The sequence below is a fragment of the Pinus tabuliformis genome, chromosome X (genome assembly GCF_031772625.1).
Source record: "Pinus tabuliformis cultivar Carrire ecotype Pingquan chromosome X, CPIR1, whole genome shotgun sequence".
NCBI lineage: Eukaryota > Viridiplantae > Streptophyta > Pinopsida > Pinales > Pinaceae > Pinus > Pinus tabuliformis.
Genome location: NC_142308.1, coordinates 222632859 through 222650571, shown reverse-complemented (window position 1 = coordinate 222650571; position 17713 = coordinate 222632859).

The following is a 17713-nucleotide window of genomic DNA, read 5'->3' as shown; positions in this document are numbered from 1 at the left end:
TACATCCCTGCTCATTTTAGGCCAATAATAAAAATGTCCGAGTTGCTCCAAAGTTTTGTTGATGCCAAAATGTCCCGCTAATCCACCACTATGCTTCTCCCGTACAATATTCTCCCTCATTGAATAGTCCAGGATACATAATTGCCCACCTCTGAACAATAATCCTTCCTGTAAATTATAGTCTAACCATGGGCTTGCATTCCTCAACACGGGATTTTGGCAGGCTTCAAAAGCTTCCTTGAAATCTGTGTCGGTTTGGTAAAAATCTTTCAGATGTTCGAACCCCATCACCTGTATGCTACTTTCCTGTAAGAGAAAAGCTCTTCTGCTCAAGGCATCTACCACTTTATTGGCTTGCCCACTTATGTGTTTTAACACGAAAGTGAAACTCTGCAAGTATTCTACCCATTTGGCGTGCTTATGGTTTAACTTGTGCTGCTGCATTACATATTGTAATGTCGAATTATCAGAAAATAATACGAACTCATTGCCCAGCAGGTAGTGCCTCCAATGTTTTAAAGCTTGGACCATGGCATATAATTCCTTGTCATACGAGGAGTATTTCTGCCGGCTCTCATTTATTTTTTCACTAAATAATGCCACTAGTCTGTCTTCCTGACTGAGCACAACGCCAATAGCTGTTCCACTTGCGTCACACCGAACCTGAAAGAGTTTATTAAAATCAGGCAGCCTCAAGATTGGCCTCTCCGTAATCTTCCGCTTCAAAAGCTGAAAACTGTCTTCTGCCGCCTTGGTCCAACAAAAAGGCTGACTGGTCTATTTTATGGTCTCTAGCATTGGTGCGCAGATTTCACTGAAATTCCTAATAAATTTCCGATAAAAACTTGCCAGTCCGTGAAAACTACGTACCTCAAATAAGCTCTTTGGTGACGGCCAATTTATGATTGCTGCAATCTTTTCTGGGTCCATTTTCAATTCATTTTCTACAACTACAAACCCCAGATAAACCAACTCCTTCTGCAGGAAATTGCATTTCTTTATGTTTATCAGTAGTTTGTTCTGCTGTAACTTCTCTAACACCCTTCGAACATGTTGAAGATGTTCTCCTTTCGTTATGCTGAAAATCAAGATATCATCAAGGTAAGCTATCACGAACTTGCCAATAAATTCCTTTAACATCTCATTCATCAATCTCATAAAAGTACTAGGAGCGTTGCTTAATCCAAATGGCATGACCAGCCATTCGTACTGCCCTTCATTGGTCTTGAAAGTTGTCTTCCACTCATCTCCTTCTCTAATCCTGATCTGATGATAACCACTCTTCAGATCAATCTTCGTAAAATAAGCTGCTCCGCTAAGACAATCCATCATGTCGTCCATTCTGGGTAAGGGAAATCTATACCGAATAGTGATTTTATTAATAGCCCGCGAATCTCCACCCTTCTTAGGTGCGAGTACTGTTGGTACCGCACAAGGGCTCAAACTTTCTTTGATCAGTCCCTTGTCCAGCAACTCCTGCACTTGTTTACGAATCTCTTCGTTGTCTTTTGAACTCATTCTATACGTTGTCTTGTTCGGTAGGCTTGCTCCAGGTATAAAATCGATATGATGGCTAATACTCCTCTTGGGAGGCAACTTATCTGGCAGATCGTCAACTACAATGTCTTTAAATTCTTTTAACAACTCCTGAATCTCTGTAGGAAATTCTGACTTTTCTGTGTTCAACAACATCGTTTTTTTCCTCCTTACAATCGCATAATTGACCTCATTTTCCTCAATCTGCTTCACAAATTGTTTTCCTCCTATTAACAATGCTTTTGTTCCACTTGGTTCTGATGCATCCTCCTCTTTGATGGGTACAAGCGTATGTTTGATCCCATCTTTCACAAATTTATAACAATTCGTCTTCCCATCGTGCGTCACCTTCCGATCATACTGCCACGGTCTTCCTAGAAGTATATGGCATACGTCCATTGGCATAATATCGCAGACTACCGTGTCTTGGTATTTTCCAATGTGAAATTCAACCTCGCACTGTTCATCAACTAATAGCTGGTGCCCTTTCTGTAGCCACGACACCTTGTAAGGTGTGGGATGCTTAAGCCACTTCAATCCCAGCTTTTCCACCATTTCGGTGGCAACTAAATTGTCTGTACTTCTACTGTCTATGATCAATTTACAACACTTCCCGTGTGATTTGCAAACTGTTCGAAACAACACCTTTTGCTGGGTCCGTTCAGCCATCTCCTTGGCTGGCTTCAACAACACTTTGTTCAAAACTAAAGCCTCTCCTGTTTCTGCCACGTTTTCTATCTCCCGGGGCTGTGATTCAGCTTCCTCATGCTACGCAACAAATGCTCCCCTCTGGCCAGCGTGCTCAGCTTCCAGGCATTCGAAGGATCTGTGCCCCCACTTATGGCACCTGTAGCACTGGACATTAGTCCCCCTTCCGCAACCATTTCCTCTTCCCCGCTGATATGGCCGACCTCCTCTACTACTATCTCCCTTCTCTGCTGTCCCTGAAGATCTGGAACTACTGCCTTCTTCGCTGTTAGTGGCAGTTCTCCCTCTGCCGTAGGACTATTCTTGTCCTCTGCCATTTCCTCGCCCTCTCCTGTTATTCTGTTTCCTGTTAATTTTCTCTTCAGCATTTACAGCACTCTGAAAGACCTCTTCTATATTTCGTGGAGAGAGAATACTGATCGCATTTAGTATTTCCAATCTCAAGCCATTCACGTACCTCGCTGTTTTTTCTGGAGTATCATCCGTATAACCAGCACGTAAATTTACACGATAAAACTCCTCTGTGTACTCCTTTACAATCATACCTTTCTGCCTTAAATTCTGCACTCGTTGATAAAGTTCAACCTGGTAGTCTTTAGGCAAAAGTCTGCCCTTTAGTTTTGCCACCATCCTTGGCCACTTTCTTATTGGTAACTTGTTTAGTTGTCTCCTGTCCGCTTGGACACTATCCCACCATAAGGTAGCGTGTCCTTTTAACTTAGTCGCAACAAATCTAACTCTTTTGTCCTCACTGATCTCCTCATTTTCAAAATACTTGTCTAATTCACTTACCCAATCCAGCAAAACATCTGCGGAGAGACTGCCATCATAGTTAGGGATCTCAGGTTTGGGTTTGCTGCTAGCTAATAGTACCGATCTCAACAGTCTTAACTCTGGGGCTTCTTCCTCTGACCCGTCTGTAGCAGTTGCTGCCTCGTCTTCACTATCATCCCCAAGTTCCGGATCTCTTCGTCTACCTGCCACTACTGCTTCCAAGCGAGCAGTAAGGATTCTCAACTGTTCTCTCAAGCCCTCGTCTGCTACTCTGCGTGCACCTCTTCCTCGTCCTAGTCATTGTACCTACATCTTCCCCTGTTTCCTTAAAATGTTGCTCTGATACCACTTGATGGGGCCAGCCCACGTGGTCCTGCCTTCAATGCGCTGATAATGTTATGTACCGACAATGAATATAGCAATAATAAGGTTTTCAGATATTTGTGATAGTTGATTTGTAATCTGTGCTGTATTGATTTTGGGTTACAGTGATTTGTACCCTGATTTCTTACCCGTTGAACACCTGTCCCTCCTCGGGATTCTACGAACCCGCCCTGGTTTGGGGTTTTTACTCCTTCGCGCTCATTTGATTCTCGTTGTTTCTCCCGGTCATTTGCTCTGCGAGCTCTGCAGCTTCGGTGGTTTTGGTTGTGGTTTTCTGAGGCTTGTCTGCCCGGTTTGCTGGTTGTGAGCTCCTGGTTGCCTTCTCGACTTCGGTCGTTTAGCTCTCGGCCTAGAATGCTTCTGTTCTTCCGGCGATTTATTAAGGCTCTGGTAAGTTTTGCATAACTCTATTCTTCGGCTTGCATGTTGGCTGTTACTGTGAATTGGGGTTTTACTTTTAAGGGTCCCCGCCTCTGTGTGTTACTGTCTATGTCTCGTGAGCGGCTACAGTTGCTCTGTTAATGGTTCCCGCCTTTGTGCGTTGCTGTCTGTATCTCGTGAGGGTTTAAGTTATATGATAGCTGTGTAATTCTTGATATTTCTTTCAGTATTGGTTCAGCTTCTCCACAGACTTTGGTAGTCCGGTAGCGGCGTTCTCCGTTGGGTTCTCTGCCAACTCGTCCTGTAACTATTTTTTCTATGCCGGATATTTGTAATCCTCCTTTACCTGTATCTGATGTCTCGGCTCCTTCGTGAGCAGAAGGGTCACTTCATGGTAGAATGGTGGCTATGGTTTGCCGGACAGGTATTGTGACATTATGGTTCGCTTCTCATTCTATTCAGTTCCTTTTCGCTTTGTTGGTATTATTACTTGGAACCTAACCACTCTTGGTCGCTCTCTTGCAGGTGAAACCGTTCGAGGATTTCGGTGTTTGAGCTCTCAACTGTTTGGGCAAACACGGGTAGCTTCTATGTTGTTTGGTAGCTTGCTTGTATGGGTGTTTCGATTTTATTGGGCTAAACTTTATTTGCTGGCCTTAGGCTGCTCTTTGCCTGTACTTAACTCTCTTTGGTAGTTGGGCACGACGTTGGCTATGGTTTTGGGTCCTACAGGAATTGGCTTCTGTTTTGCTGTTAGGGTTGTTTACCCACGACTGTGAATTGAGTCCAGTCTTCTACTTTGGACAGTATGTAAGTGTATGATGAATTTGGGCGACTGTATTATTGTAACCATATGAATTTAATGATGGAATAGATTAGACTTGTGCTTGTAATTTCACATACCTGTTACGAGGTCTTTTAATTATATGGTTATATTGATTTGTGTTGTTACTTGTCATCCAACTGGTTTATCTTCTTCTCTTGGTCCAGAACCTGTAGCAGTACATTCGACAGTATTCATATAATAAATTATTAGCAAAGTTATACAACCATTGAGGACGCTGTAGGATTGTGTGTGCACAGAATAATTATATTACTCTCTCTGTTTCTTTTCATACATAGTCGAACCCTGTAATGGGCCTGTTTCTATCCTTTAGTAGCACTGTTTTCAAACGGTTTTGTAACTGCTGTTGGTTTGTTTTGTTGGTTACATCAGTTGTGTCTTATGTGGAACTTTTTCATAGCTGGCTAGCACACTTTCTTTTCATGCTTTTACAACAGTAATGTAACTCTCTGGAAACAAACGATTCTAACTAATTACTACTGCTCCTAATTAAAAGTCATTACATTATTCTTAGGCAACTTTAATAAAATAAAGACAGATATACTATCCATCCAGCAAACTGTGTTCTCTATCCTTTTCAGAAACCGTGTCAACCTTGCTTCTGTCTTTGCCCTATTAGCCAGATGCTCCTGCATCACTTATGATATATAGCTCATCAATATTACCACGTCCTAATGGGTTGGCCACCTGCAATGGATATAGAAAAGCTTGTTCCTGAGGATAAAGTGAAAAGCGAGTATGGTTTTAAATACTTTCTTAATATTTGCATTCTATGAAAAAATCTTAAATAATGTTGTTGTTGCTTCATGAGGTCAGGTTTGAATGTGTGGGGACACTCCACTTAATAGAGTCACAGAAAGGTTTCCATTCACATGATGGTTCATTTCATTTTGATGTCTCACCTCCAAGACGAAGATGATCTGGCCCAATTTTTCCCAGGATGAATCTCAATAGGAGGACCACCATAGCCATTGTATCCAAGTCAACAAAATATGTGTATCTCAACCTATCTTGGTATTGTAAACTATATCGGTCTTCCCAATTCCTGTGATTACAATTTTTTTGTTTGTCTCTAGCTTTATTTCTTTAATTGTATGTGTTTATGGTAATAGTAATAAGTTATCGACATTACTTTCAATCTGTAACTAGCTCCATTGGTAATTAAATATGATAATTAAATATTACTATATATAAAAAATTATTTATTATATTAGATTTTACGGATACTACTAGCAATATTAAGGTTATTAACATTTAAATAATAAAAATAGCATTTGATAAAAATAATGATATTAATAGTAATTCATGTTATTAATAACACATTATTATTACAAATATTGTTATTATTATTATTAGTAGTAGTAGTAATATTAATCTAAATAATATTTTCTTTTTTGTTAAGCTTGGTAGGACTCTCTCATTTTCGATTTTACATGTCCATTATTCACCCCATAACGAGGGAGGGTAGTACAAGATTCGAACCCAAGATCTCTGATTCGATGAGACTTCATTCCACCGCCATCGCCACTTGAGCTACCCCATGAGGACATTAATCTAAATAATATTAAAAACATATTAATAATAATTTTAATATCATTAATAATTATTAAAAAAAAATTATATATAATATTTTAATTAATAGAAATATTAATTAATACATTAATTTATTAATAACTAGTTTATTAATGTAGTACTTAATATGTAATTTACATATTAATATTTAATATTATTTTATATGTATATATTCCACTATAGTCAAGGCCAAGCATAATCTAGCGATGATCAAGCATGATCAAGTATCATTATCATGATTGGCTATGATTATTTTGAGCATAGTTAATCATAGTCACCTATGATTGAGCATAGTTAACTATGGTCACCATGGTCAACCATTGTCAACTATAGTTGACTTAAGTTAGCATGGTCGACTATTGTCGACCATGGTTGAGGGTTTGGAAATGAATAGTATGAGTTTTCAGTTTCTAAAATGAATGATAGACCTTCTATGAGACATGTTAGGTGGCAACAACAACCATTTCAAATATGTACATGAATTGTTTCAAATTTTTCCATGGACATATTAGTTTCAATGGTAATTGAAAATAAAAATTTCATTGTAGGGTTTGAAATATTAATCCCAAAGGTTCATAATATTAATCCTTTGGGTTTATTAATTTGTTGGGATTATAATATTTATAATCCCTCACATTTATTTTAGGGTCTATATACCTTGGGTTTATAACTTTTATCCCTTGGGTTTATTATTCCCTTGGATTTATAATATGAATCCCTTGGTTTATTGATCTTAGGGTTCATATTGCTAGGGTTTAATATTATTCAACAATGGTCAACCATAATCAACCATGTTCAACAATGGTCAACCATTGTCCAACATCGCATTGTGACAAGGATTGTCTCAATATGAAAATCAACTGTGGTCAAGCATGTTTATTTTAGTGTTTTTAATATTTGTCTTAGGGTTTACATACATTAGGTTTATAATATTATTCCTTGAGGTTCATAATCACTTGGGTTTTTAGTATTAATCCCTTGGGTTTATTATTGCTTTGGGTTTATAATATCAATCCCTTGGGTTTATTATTCCCTTAGGTTTATAATATCAATCATGGTCAACCATCGTCAATCATAACCAACCATGCTCAACCATCATCGAATGTTGCATTGTGACAAGGGTTGTCTCACCATGAAAATCAACCATGTTAATTTTAGTGTTTATAATATTTACCTTAGGGTTTATATACCTTGGGGTTATAATATTAGTCCCTTGGGTTTAATATTATTCCCTTGGGTTCATAATCCCTTGGGGTTTTAGTATTAATCCATTGGGTTTATTTTTCCCTTCGGTTCATAATATCAATCCCTTGGGTTTATAATATCAATCATGGTCAACCATGGTCGAATGTCACGTTGTGACAAAAATTGTGTCCGTATAAAAATCATGGACAATCATGGACAACCATGGTTAGCCATGGTTGATCATGGTCAACCATGTTTTATAGAATCAAACATGGTCAACCATGGTCAATCATGGTCAACCATGGTCAAATGTGGCATTGTGATAAATATTGTCTAAATATGCAAATCAACCATGGTACAATGTCGCATTTTGACAAATATTGTCTCGATATGAAAATCAACCATTGTCAACCATGGTCCAACATTGCATTGTGATAAGGATTGTTTCAATATGAAAATCAACCATCGTCCAACATCGCATTTCAATAAGCATTGTTTCAATACGAAAATCAACCATGGTCAACCATGCTTATTTTAGTGTTTATAATTTATCATAGGGTTTATATACCTTGGGTTTATAATATTAGTCCCTTGGGTTTAATATAATTCCCTTAGGATCATAATCCCTTGGGGTCTTAGTATTAATCCCTTAGGTTTATTATTCCTTTTGGTTTGTAATACCAATCCCTTGGGTTTATTATTCCCTTAGGTTTATAATATTAATTATGGTCAACCATTTTCAATCATAGCCAACCATGGTCAACCATGTTGAATGTCACATTGTGATAAAGAATATCTCAATATGGAAATCAACTACCTTGGGTTTAATATTATTCCGTTGGGATCATAATCCTTGGGGTTTTAGTATTAATGCATTAGGTTTATTATTCATTTTGGTTTATAAAACCAATCCTTGGGTTTATTATTCCCTTAGGTTTATAATATTAATCATGGTCAACCATTTTCAATCATAGCCAACAATGGTCAACCATGGTTGAATGTCGCATTGTGACAAAGAATGTCTCAATATGGAAATCAACCGTAGGAAACCATGGTCAATCATGGTCAACCATTGTCGAACGTCGCATTGTGACAAAGATTGTCTCAATATTCAAATAACCTATGGTCAACCATGGTCCGACGTCACATTGTGAAAAATATTGTCTCGATATGCAAATCAATCATGGTCAACCATGGTCCAAGATCACATTGTGACAAGGATTGTCTCAATATGAAAATCAACCATGGTCAACCATGTTTATTTTAGTGTTTATAATATTTATCTTAGGGTTTATATACCTTGGGTTTATAATAATACTCCCTTGGGTTTAATATTATTCCTTTGGGTTCATAAACCCTTGGGGTTTTAGTATTAATCCCTTGGGTTTATAATGTCAATCCCTTAGGTTTATTATTCCATTGGGTTTATAATATTAATCACGGTCAACCATGGGAAATCATAGACAATCATGGTCAACCATGGTTGAATGTCGCATTATGACAAATATTGTCTCAATAGGGAAATAAACCATTGTCAACCACGGTCCAATGTCGCGTTCTAACAAAGATTGTCTTGATATGAGATTCAATGATGGTAAACCATGGTCTAATGTCGGACTTAGACAAGGATTGTCTCAATATGGAAATCAACCATGGTCAACCATGTTTATTTTTGTGTTTATAATAGTTATGTTAGAGTTTATATACCTTGGGTTTATAATTTTGATCCCTTAGGTATTATCCCCTTGGGTTTGTAATATGAATCCCTTGTGTTTATTGATCTAAGATTTGATATTCCCAGGGTTTAATATAACAATGGTCAACCATAATCAACCATGTTCAACCATGGTAAACCATGGTCCTACGTCACATTGTGACAAGGATTGTCTCAATATGAAAATAAATCGTGGTCAACCATGTTTATTTTAGTATTTTTAATATTTATCTTAGGGTTTATATACCTTGGGTTTATAATATTAGTCCCTTGGATTTAATATTATTCCCTTGGGGTTTAGTATCAATCCCCTAGGTTTATTATTCCTTTGGGTTTATTATTCCCTTAGGTTTATAATATTAATCATGGTCAAACATTGTCAATCATAGCCAACCATGGTCAACCATGTTTGAATGTCGCATTGTGACAAGGATTGTCTCACCATGAAAATCAGCCATACTTATTTTACTATTCATAATATTTATATTAGGGTTTATATACCTTATGTTTATAATATTAGTCCTTTGGGTTTAATATTATTCCCTTGGGTTCGTAATCCCTTGGGGTTTTAGTATTACTCCCTTGGGTTTATTTTTCCCTTGGGTTCATAATATCAATCCCTTGTGTTTATTATTACCTTGGGTTTATAATATCAACCACGGTCGAATATCGCATTGTGACAAAAAATTTCTCCATATAAAAATCATGGACAATCATGGACAATCATGGTCAACCATGGTCAATCATGGTCAACCATGGTCAAGCATCGCTTTGTGACAAAGATTGTCTTGATATGAAAATCAACCATGATCAACCATGGTCCAACGTTGCATTGTGAAAAATATTGTCTTGATATGAAAATCAACCATGGTCAACCATGGTCCAACATCACATTGTGATAAGGATTGTCTCAAAATGAAAATCATCCATGGTCAACCATGTTTATTTTAGTGTTTATAATATTTATTTTAGGGTTTATATACCTTGGGTTTATAATATTAGTCCCTCGGGTTTAATATTATTCCCTTGGGTTAATAATACCTTGGGTTTAATATTAATCCCTTGGTTCATAATCCTTTGGGGTTTTAGTATTAATCCCTTGGGTTTATTATTCCCTTGGGTTCATAATCCCTTGGGATTTTAGTATTAATCGCTTGGGTTTATTATTCCCTTGGGTTCATAATATCAATCCCTTGGGTTTATAATGTTAATCATGGTCAACCATGGTCAATCATAGCCAACCATGGTGAACCATGGTCGAATGTCGCATTGTGACAAAGATTGTCACAATATGGAAATCAACCATGGTGCAACGTCGTGTTATGACAAATATTGTCTCGATATGAAATTCAATCATGGTCAACCATGCTCCAACGTTACATTATGACAAGGATTATATCAATATGGAAATCAACCATGGTCAATCATGTTTATTTTAGGGTTTATAATATTTATGTTAGGGTTTAGATAACTTGGTTTTATAATTTTTATCCCTTGGGCTTATAATATCAATCCCTTGGGTTTATTGATCTAAGGGTTCATATTCCTAGGGTTTAATATTATTCCATTAGGTTTATAGTCCCTTGGGCTTACCATGCTTGAATTTTGAATTGTGACAAAGATTGTCTCAATATGTAAACCCACTATGGTAAACCATGGTCCAACATCGCTTTCTCACAAAGATTTCCTCGATATGAAAGAATAATGATCAAGGATGGTGGACCATGGTCCAACATCATATTATGACAAGGATTGTCTTGATATGGAAATCAAACACGGTCAACCATGTTTATTTTAGGGTTTATAATATTTATGTCAGGGTTTATATACTTTGGTTTTATAATTTGTATCCCCTTAGTTTATTATTCCCTTTGGTTTATAATATGAATCCCTTGGGTTTATAATATGAATCCCTTGGGTTTATTGATCTAAGGGTCCATATTACTAGGGTTTAATATTATTCCCTTAGCTTTATAGACCTCTGGGTTTACCATGGTCGAATGTTGCATTGCCACAAAGATTGTCTCAATATGGAAATCAACCATGGTCCAACGTTGCATTTTGACAAAGATTGTCTCAATATGAAAACCAATCATGTTCAACCAAGTTTAACCATGGTCCAACATTGCATTGTGACAAAGATTTTCTCTATATGGAAATCAACCATGGTCAACCATGTTTATTTTAGGGTTTATAATATTTATGTTAGCATTTATATACGTTGCGTTTATAATTTTTACCCTATGGGTTTATTATTCCCTTTGGTTTATAATATCAGTACCTTGGGTTTATTGATCTAAGGGTTCACATTCATAGGGTTTAATATTATTCCCTTAGTTTTATAGTTCTTTGGTTTTTAGTATTAATCCCAAGGGTATGTTATTCCTTTGGGTTTATAATATCAATCATGGTTAACCATGGTCAACCATTTTCTACCATGTTTTATAAATTCAATGACAGCCAAAGATGGTCGAATGTGGTATTATGACAAATAGTGTCTCAATATGAGAATCAACCATGGTCAACCATGGTCCAATGTCGCATTATGACAAATATTCTCTCTATTTGAAAATCATTCATGGTCAACCATGGTCTACCATCACATTGTGACAAGGATTGTCTCAAAAAAAAAAATCAACCATGGTCAACCATGTTCAATGATGATTATTTTAGTGTTTATAATATTTATCTTAGGGTTTATATACCTTGGATTTATAATATTAGTCCCTTAGGTTTAATATTATTCAACCATGGTCAACCATGTTTTATAAAATCATTTTTGGTCAATCATGGTTAATTATGGTTAACTATGGTCCAACGTCGCATTGTGACAAAGATTGTCTGAATATGAAAATCAATCATTGTCACAACGATGGTCCAACATCACATTATGACAAAGATTGTCTCAATATGATAATCATAGTCAACCATGGTCAATCATAGTCAACCATAGTAAACCATGGTGAACCATAGTGAACCATAGTCAACCATGGTCAACCATGTTTTGTAAAGTCAAACATGGTCAACCATGGTTTGTATAATCAAACATGGTTTTCCATGGTCAATCATGCTCAACCATGGTTGAACATCGCATTGTGACAAAGATTGTCTTGATATGAAAATCAACCATGGTTAAGCATGGTCAACCATGGTCCAACGTTTCATTGTGACAAGGATTGTATCTATATGAAAATCAACCATGGTCAAGCATGTTTATTTTACTGTTTATAATATTTATCTTAGGGTTTATATACCTTGGGTTTATAATGCTAGTCTCTTGGGTTTACTATTACTCCCTTGGGGTCATAATCCCTTGGTGTTTTACTATTAATCCCTTGGGTTTACTATTCCTTTAGCTTCATAATATCAATCCCTTGGGCTTATTAATCTACGTTTTAATATTATTCCATGATTAATATTGTGTTAGGGTTTATAATATTTATGTTAGGGTTTATATACCTTGGGTTTATAAAATCAATCCCTTGGGTTTATTAATCTAAGGGTCCATATTCCTAGGGCTTAATATTATTCTCTTAGATTTATAATCCCTGGTTTTACCATGGTCGAATGTTACATTGCCACAAATATTATCTCAATATGGAAATCAACCATGGTCAACCATCATCCAACATCATGTTTTGACAAAGATTGTCTCGATATGAAAACCAATCATGTTCAACCAAGTTTAAGCATGGTCCAACATTGCATTGGGAATCAACCACGGTCAACCATGGTTAACCATGTTTATTTTATGGTTTATAATATTTATGGTAGGATTTATATAAATTGAATTTATAATTTATATCCCTTGACTTTTATTATTCCCTTTGGTTTATAATATCAGTACCATGGGTTTATTGATCTAAGAATTCACATTCCTCAAGTTTAATATTATTATTATTTAGTAATATTTAATTACGAAATTTTTATTATTATTTAATAATGATTAATTAATTGACTGTTAATTATTAATTATTATTAGTAAATTACTATTAACAACATCATTATTATTATTATTATTATTATTATTATTATTATTATTATTATTATTATTATTATTATTATTATTAACTAATATAAATATAAATATTTATATTTTTCTACGAAAAAATATTACAAATTAATTATTCTTTTAATCAAATAAGTAATTATTAAATTAAATTTTATAAAAGATGAAATAATAAATTATTATTATTAATGGTTTGTGTCATAGATACAAATGAAGCATTATGACCATATCAACGATATTTACTAAAATAATTATTTTTATTAAGATTATTATTGTTAATTAAATTTACGAGTTAATATTATTATTAAATATTTCAATTATATTAAATAATTTAAAATTAAACAATATTAAATAAAATATTATAGAATAAGTTAATATTATTTTAACATATAATATAATATTAATATAATAAGCATAAATATTTAAATATTTAATAATATGGTTGTTATTATTTATATAGTTATTAATAATAAAAAATAGTTGGCTTTTAACAAAATAAACATAATAATTATTAATGTGGTTGATAAATGCCTATCGGGGTATATTAACTACATAGGTAAACGTAGTTGTAGATATGCTTCATATAAGCCTATCAATATTTATCAACCAGATTTTTAAATGTGGTTGTGCTCGTTATATAACATACAAATATTTGAATGGGAAAATACAATTTACAATCGTGAGAGAACATGTTTTGAATTAATGACATGGGAATGTGGCACACCATTTAACGCTTTTAGATGGAAGACGACCCAAATACCCATTAGTGAAGACTAAATCTCGGAATGAATATAACATAATGACAAAAATAAATATTATCTATTATTTCAAATTTTATTTTTATTTTTATATAAAATAGATGTAAATCCACTAGTTTTCATTCTGCAGAGTGAGCTTTCATTGTCAGAGTGCACTCCGCACATTGAAAGTTCATGTATATTAGTTTGCGGTTGAGAAATTGCTATATCTTTTGGTTTCCGGTGACATCGATTTTGGCGTTAAAGGAAATAAGTTTGAGGGGGCTGCCTTAAATACTCGAGACAGCGATATTCATGTATATATCTCATTTTAGGGTGACTCCTATATCCAACTCTATAGCAAAGTTAATGCGGCTTGATATGGTCGCTTGATACTCAGATATAACACGCGCGCGGTGATGACTAGGGGAAAAAAAAATAACGTGTTATATCGGGCTATTGAGCGACCATATCAAGCCGCATTAACTTTGTTATAAGGTTGGAAATAGCATTTCCCTCATTTTAGTAGAAGTGTTGTGTGATGGATCGAGGGGCTTCATCAAAGTTAGAGGAAATAAGTTTGAGGTGACTGCTATAAATACTCGAGACAGCGATATTCATGTATTATATCATTTTAGTAGAATTGTTGTGAGGATCGAGGGACTTCATCAAAGAATTTTTTGATACTTTATAGTTCGAATAGAGCCCAGGTCTTTAAAATTGAAGTCCCCATAAATATAAAAATAATTATTTTTAATGGAAAATAATTTTGATTAAAACTAAAAATACATTAAATGTTTTCACGTTCAAGTATCATCAAAAGGAAAATATGAGATCTTAGTAAAAATCACTATTCATTATTTTTAATGGAAAATAATTTTAATTAAAACTACAAATACATTAAAGGTATGTTTTCACGTTCAACTATCATCAAAAAGAAAATATGAGATTTTAGTAAAGATCACTCATTTTTAGTAAAATATAATTTTGATTACAATTTTAGATACATTTATAAGTCAAGTATCATAATAACGAAAATATGAGATTTTAGCATGTGTTTCGTTTCTTACCAATGTTATATTATTGATATATTTTGAAGTTTCAGATATTCAATCTTAACATGTTTGAACGTTATGAATTTCGATGAAGTGTTTTCTTATTTTGCATTGTTAACTTGTCCGAGAATGGTTTTTTCACTGTTTTGAAAGCTTTTAAAAAAAAAAAAAAAAAAAAACTTCTTCTATTAAACATGTAGTAAAGAAAGTACATATATCATGTAGTTCTTGATTACATAAAACATTCAGACCATAGGATTCTTGGGCTGAAACTTAGTGCAAGATTAAATAAAGAAAGAATGTCACTGTTATGAAATCACTTCAAAAAGCCATACAAAAAGTAGAAATGAATCATCCTGCAAAACCAGAGGACCGAGGGCTATGTAAGAGCAGAGAGCCCTGAAGATAGAGATGAATAAGACATCCAACCATACTAAAAAGTGGAAATGAAAACATCCAGCGAACTAGAACACTGCTCGAGCTATGTTGAAGCAGAGAGCCTTGCAGACAGATATGAAAAAGATCAAGCAATCAAATCATTCCAAAATCTAGGAAATAGAGGGCCTATATAGGAAAATGACATATCTTATATTGGAATATGTCCTTCCCCCAAAAGGATGCCATTGTCAAAAGATTGGAAGGAGATCTAGTCGCTGAAGAGAACACAGTCTTTGATAGACAATATGCTTCACAGTTTTGAATTAGATAGATATGGGAGATAGAAAAGATGTGGAATTCAGAGATCAGGGCCCTAATTCTTAGTTTTCAACGCTCGAGAGTAGTTGAGTTTGAGTTTAGAGTTTAGAGAGCCTCTCACATTTTCCCAATTAGTGATAGATTTAGAGTCTCCAAAAACAATGAACTCTCTAAGTCCAAGCCAAGTAGCATAATGAAGGACTCCATAGAGCCAATAACTCAGCATAGGTGTTGGAGTGAAGGTCACAATGCCAATGAAATCTATAGGAGCGTGTTGGCCCTAAGTGAATAGCCATGCCACATTCACAGAGACCGAAAGACAAGGCACCATTAAAAAAAAATATGGGGAAAACTGACCAAATGTCAAGAGGAGGAGGGCATTTAGGATCAGAAGGAAAGGTTATCCAGATAATATGAAATTATTTGGCAGTTAGTCGGCTAGATGGCCGGTCTCACTATTCAACAATAAGGGCATTCCTTAACCTCCCAATGCCCCAAATGATGAAGAATACAAAAGTCTGATGGGGTTTATGTTCCACTCTCCATCTACCTAGGCAAGAGATAAGGTTAGAGCAGTCCCAATCTGTAGGAGAGCCAAGAAGTTGTAGCACCAAATTCCAAACTGATGTGGCAATAGTGAAGTGGATGGAAAAATGGTTGATGTCTTCTTTGAAAGACAGACAATGTCCACATCTGCTGAGGCCCTGAAAGCCCCTTTTGCATAAGATTTCCCAAGTGAGAATTCGGTTATAAACCACCAACCAAGAAAAAAAATGTCCACATCTACTGAGGCCCTGAAAGCCCCTTTTGCATAATATTTCCCAAGTGAGAATCCGGTTATGAACCACCAACCAAGAAAAACATTTAAATTTAAGAGGGAAATTCCATTTTCATGTGTGAGCTAGCCAAGAGTAAACATGAACCTTTTTAAAGGGTTGGAAGATGATATGCCTCCTTGACAATAACCTTTCCTTGTTGAGTACCTCCAAACCATATCAATCTGCCTTCTTTTGGAGAGAGTATTATCTCAGAGAGTTTTAGATTGGATAAATAAGATTTCCATTCCAGAATCAGAATATCTGGCATCTCAAGCTCATTTGAATCTTTCCAATGAGTATAGAAAGGAGAAGAAATAAAAATGTTTACAATATATTTGATCACAAAATTTCCCTGATTATGCAAAAAGTTAATGAAGTTAATGAGAGTAAGAGATAGTGAATGAGGGCCACTCATACCTGGGAGTGAATCCAAACCAATCTGAGGAAGATATCTGGAGTGAACATTCCATCTTAGGTTCCCAAAAAAACCAATGTTTTGTCTTGAGAAGACTACTCCATGATTGTGAGATGTTTGGGGATCTGAAGCTCCATCACACGGCCAACAAAGGTCCTTGTTCTGTAAGTATTTTTCCATGATGATATGATGCTAAAGTCCATTACTGCAAACAACCCTCCAAATATTTTTTTTAAGAGCAATGCTATATTGAAGGAATCCAAATCTTTTAGGCCCCAACCACCAAGAGCAACCAGTAGATTAAGCATATCCATACTAGAGATATGGAATTTGCTATCTTTTTGTGAACCTTCCCACAAAAAACGGGAAACCATGGAATTATTTTGCATATTACACCCATTTGAATTTTGTAAATATGCATCCAGAATATTGGAATGTTGTGGAGAACAAATTTTACGAGTATAAGGCATCCTCCTAGAGTTATCCATTTATGAGTCCACTGATTAAGCCGCTTGTCAATTTTATTAGGTAGCCATGCCCAATCCTTATTTTTGTAACCATTTGGCTTCAGAAAGAATGCTAGATACTTAAAACCTCCATCCAAATGATTGATCTCTACATCAAAGATGTGCGCTATCTCTAGAATGTGTGGCACCTCACGCTCATTTGAGATCAGGATGGTCTTATTGTGTTTCATGTAGAGGCCCGAAACAATTATGAAGTCATGTAAGATATCAAAGATGGCAACCCATTCTGAGGGTTTGGACTTTCCAATCACCAGCAGATCATCGAAAAAAATTAGGTGGGACAGGGGAACCCATGTAAATGTGTTAGAAAACCTTCACAGATGAATCTAGCTAGTAAAGGTTGAACACATAGCTTTGC